The 12,684-nt window shown below is 41.0% G+C and overlaps 1 long non-coding RNA gene across 4 annotated transcripts in view; it reads right to left on the reverse strand.

Moving 5' to 3' along the window:
• Positions 1–18: 18 nt before the first annotated feature.
• LOC133657679 (uncharacterized) overlaps positions 19–12,684 on the reverse strand; it is a 33,816-nt gene continuing 21,150 nt past the window's right edge. Inside the window, exons 2-4 of one of the 4 annotated variants that reach the window (XR_009827332.1) lie at positions 1,106–1,226; positions 781–881; positions 19–679 (exon numbers count right to left, since the gene is read on the reverse strand). This is a non-coding gene — a long non-coding RNA (uncharacterized LOC133657679). Of the gene's footprint in view, positions 926–1,105; positions 1,227–12,684 lie in introns of all 4 variants that reach the window. The other 3 variants (XR_009827330.1, XR_009827331.1, XR_009827329.1) reach the window with 3 other exon arrangements.

Here is a 12,684-nt window from a genome sequence, read left to right on the forward strand (position 1 = left end):
TCCCGACAATCCCCTCCGTGGTAGCAGGAACCCCTATATACTACGCTAATTACACATCAAAACCCTGCGGCTTATAGTCGGGTGCGGCTTATATATGGAGCAATCTGTATTTGCCCCTAAATTTAGCTGGTGCGGCTTATAGTCCGGTGCGGCTTATAGTCCGGAATTTACGGTATGTGAAAGTTCAACTCCTACCTTGTTTACTTGCGTGACGACCTCAAGGTTTTGTAATCAATCAGAAATATCAAGCAGCTAAAATGTGCCTAACATGGATAAGTGTGGAGAGAGTTTTGCATTTTTCCCATAATCCTTTACAATTTATTTCAATGGGTGTAATTTAGATTTTTAATGCTGATTGGACATATAAAATAAAAGTTCAATGAGCAAGTTGTGTTATGTGTGACCATGTTTGTTGAATTTTTGTGCTGGTTGTTTGGTTTTTTTCCTGCATCGTGACTATGGAAGGTTGTTTGGATTAGGTCATATAAGTAAATTCTCCACTTCAGCCGTTAAGAAGATGAATTAAAGGCAAAGTTGCTTTTGTTCGCCACTAGATGGCAGCAAAATCCCACCGATCACAACACCTTATATTTATATTTGATATGGATACAGGTCTTATCATGTATGATCTCGTGCTGCCTCGCCGGCCAATTTGGACACCCCTGCAGAATACTTTCACCTGACGGGAACAACCAAAAATTATTCCATGAGAAAAGAAGACCATTCCGGGGCCGGCGACAGGTGCGTAGATGGCCCACCTGGGCGCGTTTATCTGATCACCTGTCACTCTCTCAAAGGGCACCAGCCGGGAAGGGAGAGGTTGGAGAAGTTGGAGTGGTTGATGGAGAAGAGAAAACCCAAGCACGAGCGAGAGCGGATGGCTGAAAAGCAACCCGAAGAGTGAGACCGTCACGAGAGGCGATTGCTGAAAAGCAGAGCGATAAGTTTAATGCAAAATAAACCAAGCCTGTCATGTCTCTTCTGGGTGGTCCGAAGAACCTGGAGGTGCAAGACCTCCACAGTAATATGCTAATAAGTGTCTGTGTGTCGTATTATTAACTTACACTGACATTCTTTTTGTATTGTTTCAGTTTCGTGAACTCACCAAAACGTCACCGTGGAGTTATTGAGTCCGTTGAGCTGATTGGAGAGCTAGCTTCCGCAGCTAGCGGGTCCATTACTTCTGTTTTGTTTGATCAGCCGTTTTACTGCCCTGTGACCAGCACCTGTTTGGAAACAATTACGGTATGTAAGTAAACATTTACAAAATCTTTCGTACCGGTTTACAAACCCCGTTTCCATATGAGTTGGGAAATGGTGTTAGATGTAAATATAAACGGAATACAATGATTTGCAAATCCTTTTCAAGCCATATTCAGTTGAATATGCTACAAAGACAACATATTTGATGTTCAAACTCATAAACTTTTTTTTTTTTTTGCAAATAATAATTAAGTTAGAATTTCATGGCTGCAACACGTGCCAAAGTAGTTGGGAAAGGGCATGTTCACCACTGTGTTACATGGCCTTTCCTTTTAACAACACTCAGTAAAGTTTTGGGAACTGAGGAGACACATTTTTGAAGTGGAATTCTTTCCCATTCTTGCTTGATGTACAGCTTAAGTTGTTCAACAGTCTGGGGGTCTCCCTTCTGCTATTTTAGGCTTCACACATTTTCAATGGGAGACAGGTCTGGACTACAGGCAGGCCAGTCTAGTACCCGCACTCTTTTACTACGAAGCCACGTTGATGTAACACGTGGCTTGGCATTGTCTTGCTGAAATAAGCAGGGGCGTCCATGGTAACGTTGCTTGGATGGCAACATATGTTGCTCCAAAAGCTGTATGTACCTTTCAGCATTAATGGTGCCTTCACAGATGTGTAAGTTACCCATGTCTTGGCCACTAATACCATACTTGCCAACCTTGAGACCTCCAATACCGGGGGGGGGGGGGGGGGGGGGCGTGGTTAAGGGCGTGGTTAATAGGGGAGTATATTTACAGCTAGAATTCACCAACTCAAGTATTTCATATATATATATATATGAAATACTTGACTTTCAGTGAATTCTAGCTATATATATATATATATATATATATATATATATATATATATATATATATATATATATATATATATATATATATATATATATATATATATATATATATTATTATACATATAAATAAAATAAATACTTGAATTTCAGTGTTCCGGGGGCTATCCAGTAGATGGCAGTATTTTCCTGTTTAACTTCTCCTCCGTTCATGACTCGGCCACCGTGTTCAATGGAGAAGTCTGTTCAACAAAATGTACAGGCAACATACCCCTTCCCCTTCGAACTGTCCTGGATGAACTGAAATTCTTGTTTCCATTCGTTTTGGAACTTGCAAGCGTATTTCTTCACCTTGCTCGTCGACGGCGTCGCCATGTCTGTAACTTCCTCGTTCGTCTGCTTCGTCTCCTTGTTGTGTGCGCAGTTGTGCACTCTACCCGCTAAAAGCCGTAGATGTTATGACGTCATTGGGGCAGGCAAGCTGTTTATATTGTGGGAAAGCGGACGTGAGAACAGGCTGTCCCCACTCAGGTCCGCATTGAGCTGGAGGGGGCGTGGCCTCCAGCTCCGGCTGAATACCGGGAGAGGCGCTGAATACCGGGAGTCTCCCGCTAAAAACGGGAGGGTTGGCAAGTATGCTAATACACCCCCATACCATCACACATGCTGCCTTTTCAACTTTGCGCCTAGAACAATCCGGATGGTTCTTTTCCTCTTTGGTCCAGTTTCCAAAAACAATTTGAAATGTGGACTCGTCAGACCACAGAACACTTTTCCACTTTGTATCAGTCCATCTTAGATGAGCTCAGGCCCAGCAAAGCAGACGGCGTTTCTGGGTGTTGTTGATAAACGGTTTTCGCCTTGCATAGGAGAGTTTTAACTTGCACTTACAGATGTAGCGACCAACTGTAGTTACTGACAGTGGGTTTCTGAAGTGTTCCTGAGCCCATGTGGCGATATCCTTTACACACTGATGTGGCTTGTTGGTGCAGTACAGCCTGAGGGATGGAAGGTCACGGGCTTAGCTGCTTACGTGCAGTGATTTCTCCACATTCTTTGATGATATTACGGAGCGTAGATGGTGAAATCCCTAAATTCCTTGCAATAGCTGCTGGAGAAAGGTTTTTCTTAAACTGTTCAACAATTTGCTCAGGCATTTGTTGACAAAGTGGTGACCCTCACTCCATCCTTGTTTGTGAATGACTGAGCATTTCATGGAATCTACTTTTATACCCAATCATGGCACCCACCTGTTCCCAATTAGCCTGCTCACCTGTGGGATGTTCCAAATAAGTGTTTGATGAGCATTCCTCAACTTTATCAGTATTTATTGCCACCTTTCCCAACTTCTTTGTCACGTGTTGCTGCCATCAAATCCTAAAGTTAATGATTATTTGCAAAAAAAAAAGATTTGCAAATCATTGTATTCCGTTTATATTTACATCTAACACAATTTCCCAACTCATATGGAAACGGGGTTCGTATATCTGCGGCTTATAGTCCGCTGCGGCTAATACAGGTCAAATTAAAGCTGCAAGCAGCGTTGGTCGGGTCCGCCTTTTGGCAGGTGCTAGTCCTAGGTGTCCCAATACTTTTGTCCAGTGGTAGTCCTGAGTGAGACCTACATAGAGGTTTTTGTTTCGTGTCTCTACGATATTCGTACTGGGAGTTAGAGGAAGTTGTGTCTGTGTCTTTTTCCTAGGTGCTGCGGCACAGTGGTTGTTTTCTTTGAAGATGCGTAAAATCACAGCAGCGGAGCAACTTTAGTGCGCAACTTTTAATCAGAAGGGTTCAATCTCTCTCCTGTAGCAGTTTGAAGCCGAAACGACAAACGCCCTCGGAGGAGATAACGTTTGATGTTTGGTGACCGGTTGTAACAAAAATTTTGTTTTGAAGGAGGAATAGCAAACTTACTGTTGATTTTTGGTGAAGGATGTCAATCTATGAAATGTAGGTCTAGGCGATACCTACATAGAGGTATTTGTTTCATGTCTCTAAGACGTTCCTACCGGAAGTTAAAAGCAGTTTTGTCTGAGTTTTCCTCTGAGGAGCAGTTATTTCTCTGTTTTCTTCAAAAATTATGTAGAGCACAATTTTGAGTCTTGGGGTTCGGTTTTTTTTTTAGATCGCAATTTCCACCAGTCCCGATGTGTGTGAGAAGTTTGGTGAGTTTTGAAGTATTTTAAGGGGGTCAAATTACAGGTCAAAAAGCAGAAATGAGTGTTTTTCGTCATTTTTAGTCTTGAACGGGGAATTGCCAACTTCCTGTTAATTTTTGCCCGAAGAAATAAATTAATGAAAAGTAGGTCTAAGTAAGACCTACATAGAGCTTTTTGTTTCATGTTTCTACGACATTCGTACTGAGAGTTAGAGGCAGTTTTCTTCCTAGGGGGCGCTAGAGAGCAATTGTGATTTTTGGGGTTTGGTTTTTTTTACCAAAGAGTTTTGTTCGCGTTTTTTTATGTGTGCGAAAAATTTGGTGAGTTTTGAAGCACGTTAAGGGGGGCAAAGTAGTCCGCAAAGCTGCGGAATAATAAAGAATTAAAGCTGCAAGCAGCGTTGGTCGGGCCCGCATATTTGGCAGGTGCTAGCTCGTAAAATCAAAACCGTAGCACTTATCCAATCTCTTTGAGTATCCTTCAATCAGAAGGGTTCAATCTCTCTCCTGTAGTAGTTTGAAGCCAAAACGACAAACGCGCTCAGAGGAGATAATGTTTGATGTTTGGTGACCGCTTTTTAAAAAAAATGTGTTTTGAAGTGGGGATATCAAACTTCCTGTTGATTTTTGCTGAAGGATGTCAACCTATGAAATGTAGGTCTAAGTGAGACCTACGTAGAGGTTTTTGTTTCATGTCTGTAAGACGTTCCTACCGGAAGTTACAAGCTGTTTTGTCTGTGTTTTCCTCTGAGAAGCAGTTTTGTCTCTGTTTTATTCAAAAATTGCGCTAGAGCGCAATTTTGAGTTTTGGGGTTCGGTTTTTTTTTCAGATCGCAATTTCCACCAGGCCCGATGTGTGTAAAAAGTTTGGTGAGTTTTGAAGTATTTTAAGGGGGTCAAATTACAGTTCAAAGAGGCAAAAATGAGTGTTTTTAGTCATTTTTTGTGTTGAAGGGGAAATTGCCAACTTCCTGTTGGGTTTTGCCTGAGGACGTGAAATTATGAATTGTAGGTCTAAGTGAGACCTACATACAGGTTTTTGTTTCATGTCTCTACGACCTTCCTAGTGGGAGTTACAGGCCGTTTGTTTTTGTTTTTTTCCTAGGGGGCGCTAGAGCGCAATTTTGGGGTTTGGTTTTTTTACTTAAGTGTGCTGGCACAGTTTTTCTATGTGTGTATAAAATTTGGTGAGTTTTGAAGCATGTTAAGGGAGGCAAAGTAGTGCGCAAAGCTGCGGAATAATAATAAACCTTACAATTTCAATAGGTTCCTTTGTACCTGTACAAAGGACTCCCTGTGGGAGTCCTTTATACAGGGTACATGCGAACCCTAATAATAAAACCTTACAATAACAATAGGTTCCTTTGTACACTGTACAAAGGACTCCCTGTGGGAGTCCTTTGTACAGTGTACTGGCGGACCCTAATAATAATAATAATAGTAAACATTACAAATTCAATAGGTTCCTTTGTAACCTGTATAAAGGACTCCCTGTGGGAGTCCTTTATACAGGGTACATGCGGACCCTAATAATAATTTATTCTAAAATTCGGTGGGTGCGGCCTAAATACCCGTGCACCTGGAAAATATGGTTTTAAGAAATATATACTTGGACCAGGATAGGCTTTGAAAGTATTGGTGATGTCACCGCAGCGGAGCTCAAACAGTAACCAGCAGGAAGAAGAGGAAACACATGCTGGACAATAATTGATTTCTTCAGGTTTGAGTAAGCGTCGGCGGACCCTCAGCGCTTCGTCTGTTTGCCCTCGGAGGAGTGGTGTGACCTTGTTGGAGCTGGCAGCAATATACCACCCTTGATTAAACACAGGACACACTTTTTAAACGTTTTTAATATTAAAACTATTTAGCTCCCAATTAAATTCACGGCAAGGAGATTGGATCATAAACTCTTTTAAGGATCGTTAACAATCATTAGACGGGATAATGGCATGGCAATCAAAATCTGCTTTAAATAATGATTAAAAAAAAATAAAAAAAAACAACTTCCAAAGTCTTTTTAGTGACTTTGTTGTGTTTGGATCTGTTCCAAGCTGATTAACGTAGGATTGATTGATTTACAGTTGTAATTAGCCCTGGCATGCAAAGTAATCATATATCTGCCTGCTTGTTTTAAAGTATTAATTGGTTTCATTAACACAATCAGTTAATTGAATAACAATTAGCAACCTTGGCGGTGGCCCCTTCTTCTCTTGTGGATAATGAAAGCAGCTTTCTTTTATATTCATATTTACTTTCTAATCAGATTGCAATTTGGTGTGTGGTACTGTGTAATGACGAGTATGATATTGGGCTTGTTAGTTTATGCCAGCGGCTCACTGGGGCGTGGAGACGCCATTGAGCGCTCTGTGTTTAACAGGTAGGCGCCATATGCCGCCTTAATCAGCCGCTGGAATCGCATTTGGTTGTAAAATTGTCTTCTAATAAAAGCAGCTAGTAAAACAACACCCGCTAATTCAATTTCACTCGCTGCTGAAAGTGAACAGCTGCTGGTGTTAGTTGCATTCCCGTATTTGGACAATGTCATACTTTTTTATGATTTTGCCTTTGTCACATTTTAACGTTTCCATTACCGAGCACAGGAAGTGAAACAAACTACGGAGTAAGGGGAAATACGCTCTGGCAGTCACGTGACCGCGCTCAAACTATACACTGCAAGAAGTAGGGTTGCAAAGGGGTGGAAAGTTTCCGGTAAATTTATGGAAACTTTCCGGGAATTTACTACGTGGAGTTAAGCTCGGGAAGTTTGGAAATATTGACCATTTTTTGATTATCCAAAGTTGGACACCGTCCATGGGAATTAATGGGAATGTATGGGAATGAATGGGGAATTACAATAATGATATATTATTGGTAGGGGCGTAACGGTACGTGTATTTGTATTGAACCGTTTCGGTACGGGGGTTCCGGTTCGGTTCGGAGGTGTACCGAACGAGTTTCCACACGGACATATTAAGTAGCGTAACGCACGTTGTGTAAACAATGCACACCGAGGCACAACACACGGCATGCTAGCAGCTAACGGGCTAGGATAGACTGACCATACGTCCTCTTTTCACCGGACATGTCCTCTTTTGCGGGGCTGTCAGGGCAGAGTTTCTTAAATGCCTCAAATGTCTTGATGAAATTTTGAGTTATGGTTGCGTGTATTAACAATGTACGTTCAGGGTTAAGAAGGGGTTAAAAACAAAACAAATTGGTGAGGGAGGGGCAGAGACAGAGAGAGAGAGAGAGTTATGATAAACGCGCATGCGTCGCCAGGCTCTGCTTTTTATCCATAGATTTATCACATTTAATTTTTTATTATCTATAGCAGGGGTGTCAAAAGTGTGCCCCGGAGGCCATTTGCGGCCCACAGCTAATGTTTTAAAGGCCCACGGCACATTCTAAAAATACTATTCAAATAAACAAAAACATAACAAATGTGAAATAAAAAAGCTTAAGTTAAAGTTAAAGGTTTTTTTTGATTGATTGAGACTTTTCTTAGTAGGTTGCACAGTGAAGTACATATTCCGTACAATTGACCACTAAATGGTAACACCCGAATAAGTTTTTCAACTTGTTTAAGTCGGGGTCCACTTAAATTGATTCATGATACAGATATATACTATCATCATAATACAGTCATCACACAAGATAATCACATTGAATTATTTACATTATTTACAATCAGGGGTGTGGAGGGGTGGGGTGGGGGGTAGGATATGGACATTAAGTAGTGGACATAGAGAGAGAGAGAGAGAGAGAGAGAGAGAGAGAGAGAGAGAGAGAGAGAGAGAGAGAGAGAGAGAGAGATCAGAAGGCATAAGAAAAAGTATCTGCATTTGATTGTTTACATTTGATTATTAGCAATCCGGGGAGGGTGTTAGTTTAGGGTTGTAGCTGCCTGGAAGTGAACTTTTATTGCAGTTTTGAAGGAGGATAGAGATGCCCTTTCTTTTATACCTGTTGGGAGCGCATTCCACATTGATGTGGCATAGAAAGAGAATGAGTCAAGACCTTTGTTAGTTCGGAATCTGGGTTTAACGTGGTTAGTGGAGCTCCCCCTGGTGTTGTGGTTATGGCGGTCATTTACGTTAAGGAAGTAGTTTGACATGTACTTCGGTATCAGGGAGGTGTAGCGGATTTTATAGACTAGGCTCAGTGCAAGTTGTTTAACTCTGTCCTCCACCTTGAGCCAGCCCACTTTAGAGAAGTGGGTAGGAGTGAGGTGTGATCTGGGGTGGAGGTCTAGAAGTAACCTGACTAGCTTGTTCTGGGATGTTTGGAGTTTAGATTTGAGGGTTTTGGAGGTACTAGGGTACCAGGAGGTGCATGCGTAATTGAAAAAAAGTTGAACGAGAGTTCCCGCCAGAATCCTCAAGGTGCTTTTGTTGACCAGAGAGGAAATTCTGTAGAGAAATCTCGTTCGTTGGTTAACCTTTCTGATTACCTTGGTTGCCATTTTATCACAGGAAAGGTTAGCCTCTAGAATGGAACCTAGGTAGGTGACCTCATCTTTCTGGTGATAACAATGTCACCCACTTTTATGGTGAAGTCATTGACTTTCTTAAGGTTGATGTATTGTAATGTAATTTAGAAAAAGTTGCAATGTTGACTAATAAAACAAAGCTGGTTTTTTTTCTTTCAAACTGTCATTGCTCAAAACATAATATTGAATCAAAATCAATGTTATTATGAATTATTGACCTATCCAAGGTTCCCATTACTTCACATCAAATATTACACTAAGAAAAATATTTTTGGTGGAAGATTTTGCCAATTTGGTAAATAAATAACCCAAAAATGTATATTGTTGTTTTCTTACTGTACCGAAAATGAACCGAACCGTGATCTCTAAACCGAGGTACGTACCGAACCAAAATTTTCGTGTACCGTTACACCCCTAATTATTGGGCACTTGTCTATATGCTGCTGCATCTTTGTGGCATTTTTGCAAAGCTCTTTGCACAGTATTAGCAAATGTACACAGCCTTTCCGCCTACATTGGTTGGGGTGAAATGTCTCCACACATCATACGTGGCATTATTCTCTTTGTATTTATTTATTCTTGTAAAAGACTAATGCAATGCCACACACAGATATAAATAGTCAGCTAAACAATTGGAGTAGTCTTTAAAAATATTAGACTGATGGACAAATGAATAGAAATAGGCTAGATGAATAAATGAACAGTCAATCAGCATGCTAAATCAAACTATAAGCTACATTCTTGTATGACAACAGAATGGCTAGCAGAACAGAAGGCAGAGGAAACTACACCTTTGGATTTAGTATTTGCTACTTCAACTTTACAGACCACAAAAAAGTTTAATTCGGATCGCTAACGTTGTTAGCATAAATGAATAAGATTTAACATAGAGAAAATTAGCATCCCGGCTCACAGAGAATTATTTTGGGTTCATTATGAGACTGTGGTGGTACATAAACCTAGCTAGCTAGAGATATTGGCCCCAAAATCATTGAACAAGTACAGGAACAGCTAGCTAGCTTGAGTGGAAGTCTGCTGGAGTAGTCTACAGTCATACAGTAACAAGCAATTACACCTCTATTACACTTAAATACCATAGATCAAATATATTTAATATCATCAACACTTATCTGACTGGATGGGCTCACATACTAGTGTGGCCTCAATAGCCCTGCTGTCTTGTGTTGCATGCTGGCAATTATCTGGGCATGTGATGGAGGAATGCACAGTGCAGGGTTGGAATTCTACTGAATTTGCATTAAATTAGGTTGTTTTAGCTAATAATCATGTTGCATTCAATGTTTATTCCCATGAATTCCCGTTAATTCCCATATATTCCCATGGAAAGTTTCCAACTTTGAATATTCCCGGAATTTTGCAAGTGACGTGACTTCAGACGAGGCCCTTCAACGTTGACTTACTCGGAACATTTATATCATGCGCTGTCATCTGTGTCAGTAGAAATTTTCACATTTCGTCCGACAACAATTCCACTTCCAACTAGAGAAAACATGTCGCGGTAAGTTGGAGTAATTTTTATGCCCTAGCTACACATATGTAGGGTTGGGTATCGAGTATCGATTGGAACCGGGACTAACTTTCCGATTCTCCCGGAATCGTTCAAAAGTTTAAATTTCGATTCCTAGTTTCGATACCCAGTCCGCCGACCGGAAAAAAAGAATAAGTCCGCCGACCGGAAGAAGAAGCCGCTGAACACCAACGAAGAAGCGCCCACCGGCGGAAGTGTTAGCATAGTCGAGCCTATGTAGCCGAGCGAGTCAGTCAAGCACGGATAGCGGGCGTCGGCGGTCGAAAGTGTGGCTTTATTTTACTAAAAAAAATGAAATATCGGCGAAATGTAACATGTGCGACAGTACTGTTTCGTGCTTAGGAGGGTGCACGTCGAACATGATGAAGCACCTCCGATTTCATGGAGTACAAATAAATGAGTGTCCCGTCTTCGACGCGCTGCGCCGACCGTCCTCCGACACCTCTTCCTCTTCCAGCCTGGCACCTCGGTGACTGCACTGCAGTCCGAATCCGGTAAGTAAAACAATATATATGCAATAAATAATGTGTTTTGCGCCAATGTTGAGGCAGCTAACAAATTAGCCCGCGTATTTTTTCATAGACAATTTACAACCTGCTAGCCAGGCTCCGCGATGTGCTCAGCGTACTCCGTTCACCGTAGCGGCAATGGGGAAGATGTCGGTGCCACAGACGGAAGAGTGCCACAGAAAGGTCACTGCACACATAGTCAAAATACTGCATCCCTTTTCAGAGGTGGAATCTCCAACATTTAGGTTAGTTAAGCAATAACATTAGAGCTAAGCTAATTGATACTGGGCTAAACAGTAACAGCAACATTACATGTTTGTTTATGTTTGCAGGGATATGGTGAAAACTCTCAACCCAAAATACATACCACCTTCCAGGGACTACCTGTCAAACACATTGATCCCGGCATGGCACAAGAAGAATCGGAATCGAGAATCAGCAGGAATCGGAATCGAAACAAAGAATCGGAATCGTTCGAATTCAAACGATACCCAACCCTACACATATGCTAACATTAATCCTGTTGAAACCATTGGTGACTGTAAAATGTGCATCTTGTGTAGTAGAAGTACATGCTGTAGCAGTCTCATACACACACCAACTACCATTAAAAAACACCAAGGCCTCGTTCACACCGCAGATCAATTTCGATTTTTTTGCCCACATATGAGACCTGTATCAGGTTTTTTTATGTCAGTGCCAACCGCGCAAATTCGAATTTTTCATATCCGACCCAAGCCTCTTTCGTACGTGGAAATAAAAGGGATACGTATATGTGATGCGTCCTCAATGTGAACGCTGATGCTCTCAGCTCGCATTCATCAAAAAGCGATAATCGTCATAATTATTCGCCAAAATTAACGTAACGGCGGTTCGGGCACAGAACACTTTCCTACCGGAATTGCAAATTCTAGTTATAAATGTTATGATTGTTTTTTTGTCACTTGTTGGGGGTGGGGGGGGGGGGGGGGATAATCGGATGAGTTTGAGTTTGAAAATAAGATAAATAAATTAAAAACATTTTCTTGAATAAAAAAGAAAGTACAACAATATAAAAACAGTTACATAGAAACTAGTAATGAATGAAAATGAGTAAAATTAATTGTTAAAGGTTAGTACTATTAGTGGAGCAGCAGCACGCACAATCATGTGTGCTTACGGACTGTATCCCTTGCAGACTGTATTGATATATATTGATATATAATGTAGGAAGCAGAATATTAATAACAGAAAGAAACAACCCTTTTGTGTGAATGAGTGTGAATGGGGGAGGGAGTTTTTTCGGTTGGTGCACTAATTGTAAGTGTATCTTGTGTTTTTTATGTGGATTTAATTAAAAAAAACAACAAAAAAAACGATACCGATAATAAAAAAAAACGATACCGATAATTTCCGATATTACATTTTAACGCATATATTGGCCGATAATATCTACTAAAAACCCAATAAAAAAAAAAGTTTTTTGTTGGTTTTTTTTTAGTTACAGTGGGTGTTTTGAAGGGCGAATTGTGTGTCAAATTTCAAGTCAGTCTGACTTATGGGGTCAAACTTGTGGTTTAATGACAGCGCCACCATGTGGTGTATTTGTCAGAAAAAATACTAGCATAGGCAAACACAGTCTATCCATCACTTGCGGTGGAAAAGTAAGACAAAAGTGAAGGCAGTAAGAGCCGCAAACAGGCAGCAAGTGAAGGTATCTTCAGAGTAGGGTTGTACGGTATGCCAATACTAGTATAGTACTGTGATACTAATGAATCATATTTGGTACTATACTGCCTCGAAAAAGTACTGGTCCCCTCCACCCCCCGTCGTCGTCACGTCATTGCTGGTTTATGAGCAGAGGAGCATGTTGGGCAGCGCACACACACAGAGGACTTACAAGCAGACACAGTGTGTAGACAGAAAAGGGAGAATGGACGCATT

Source organism: Entelurus aequoreus, linkage group LG09 (assembly GCF_033978785.1).
Source record: "Entelurus aequoreus isolate RoL-2023_Sb linkage group LG09, RoL_Eaeq_v1.1, whole genome shotgun sequence".
NCBI lineage: Eukaryota > Metazoa > Chordata > Actinopteri > Syngnathiformes > Syngnathidae > Entelurus > Entelurus aequoreus.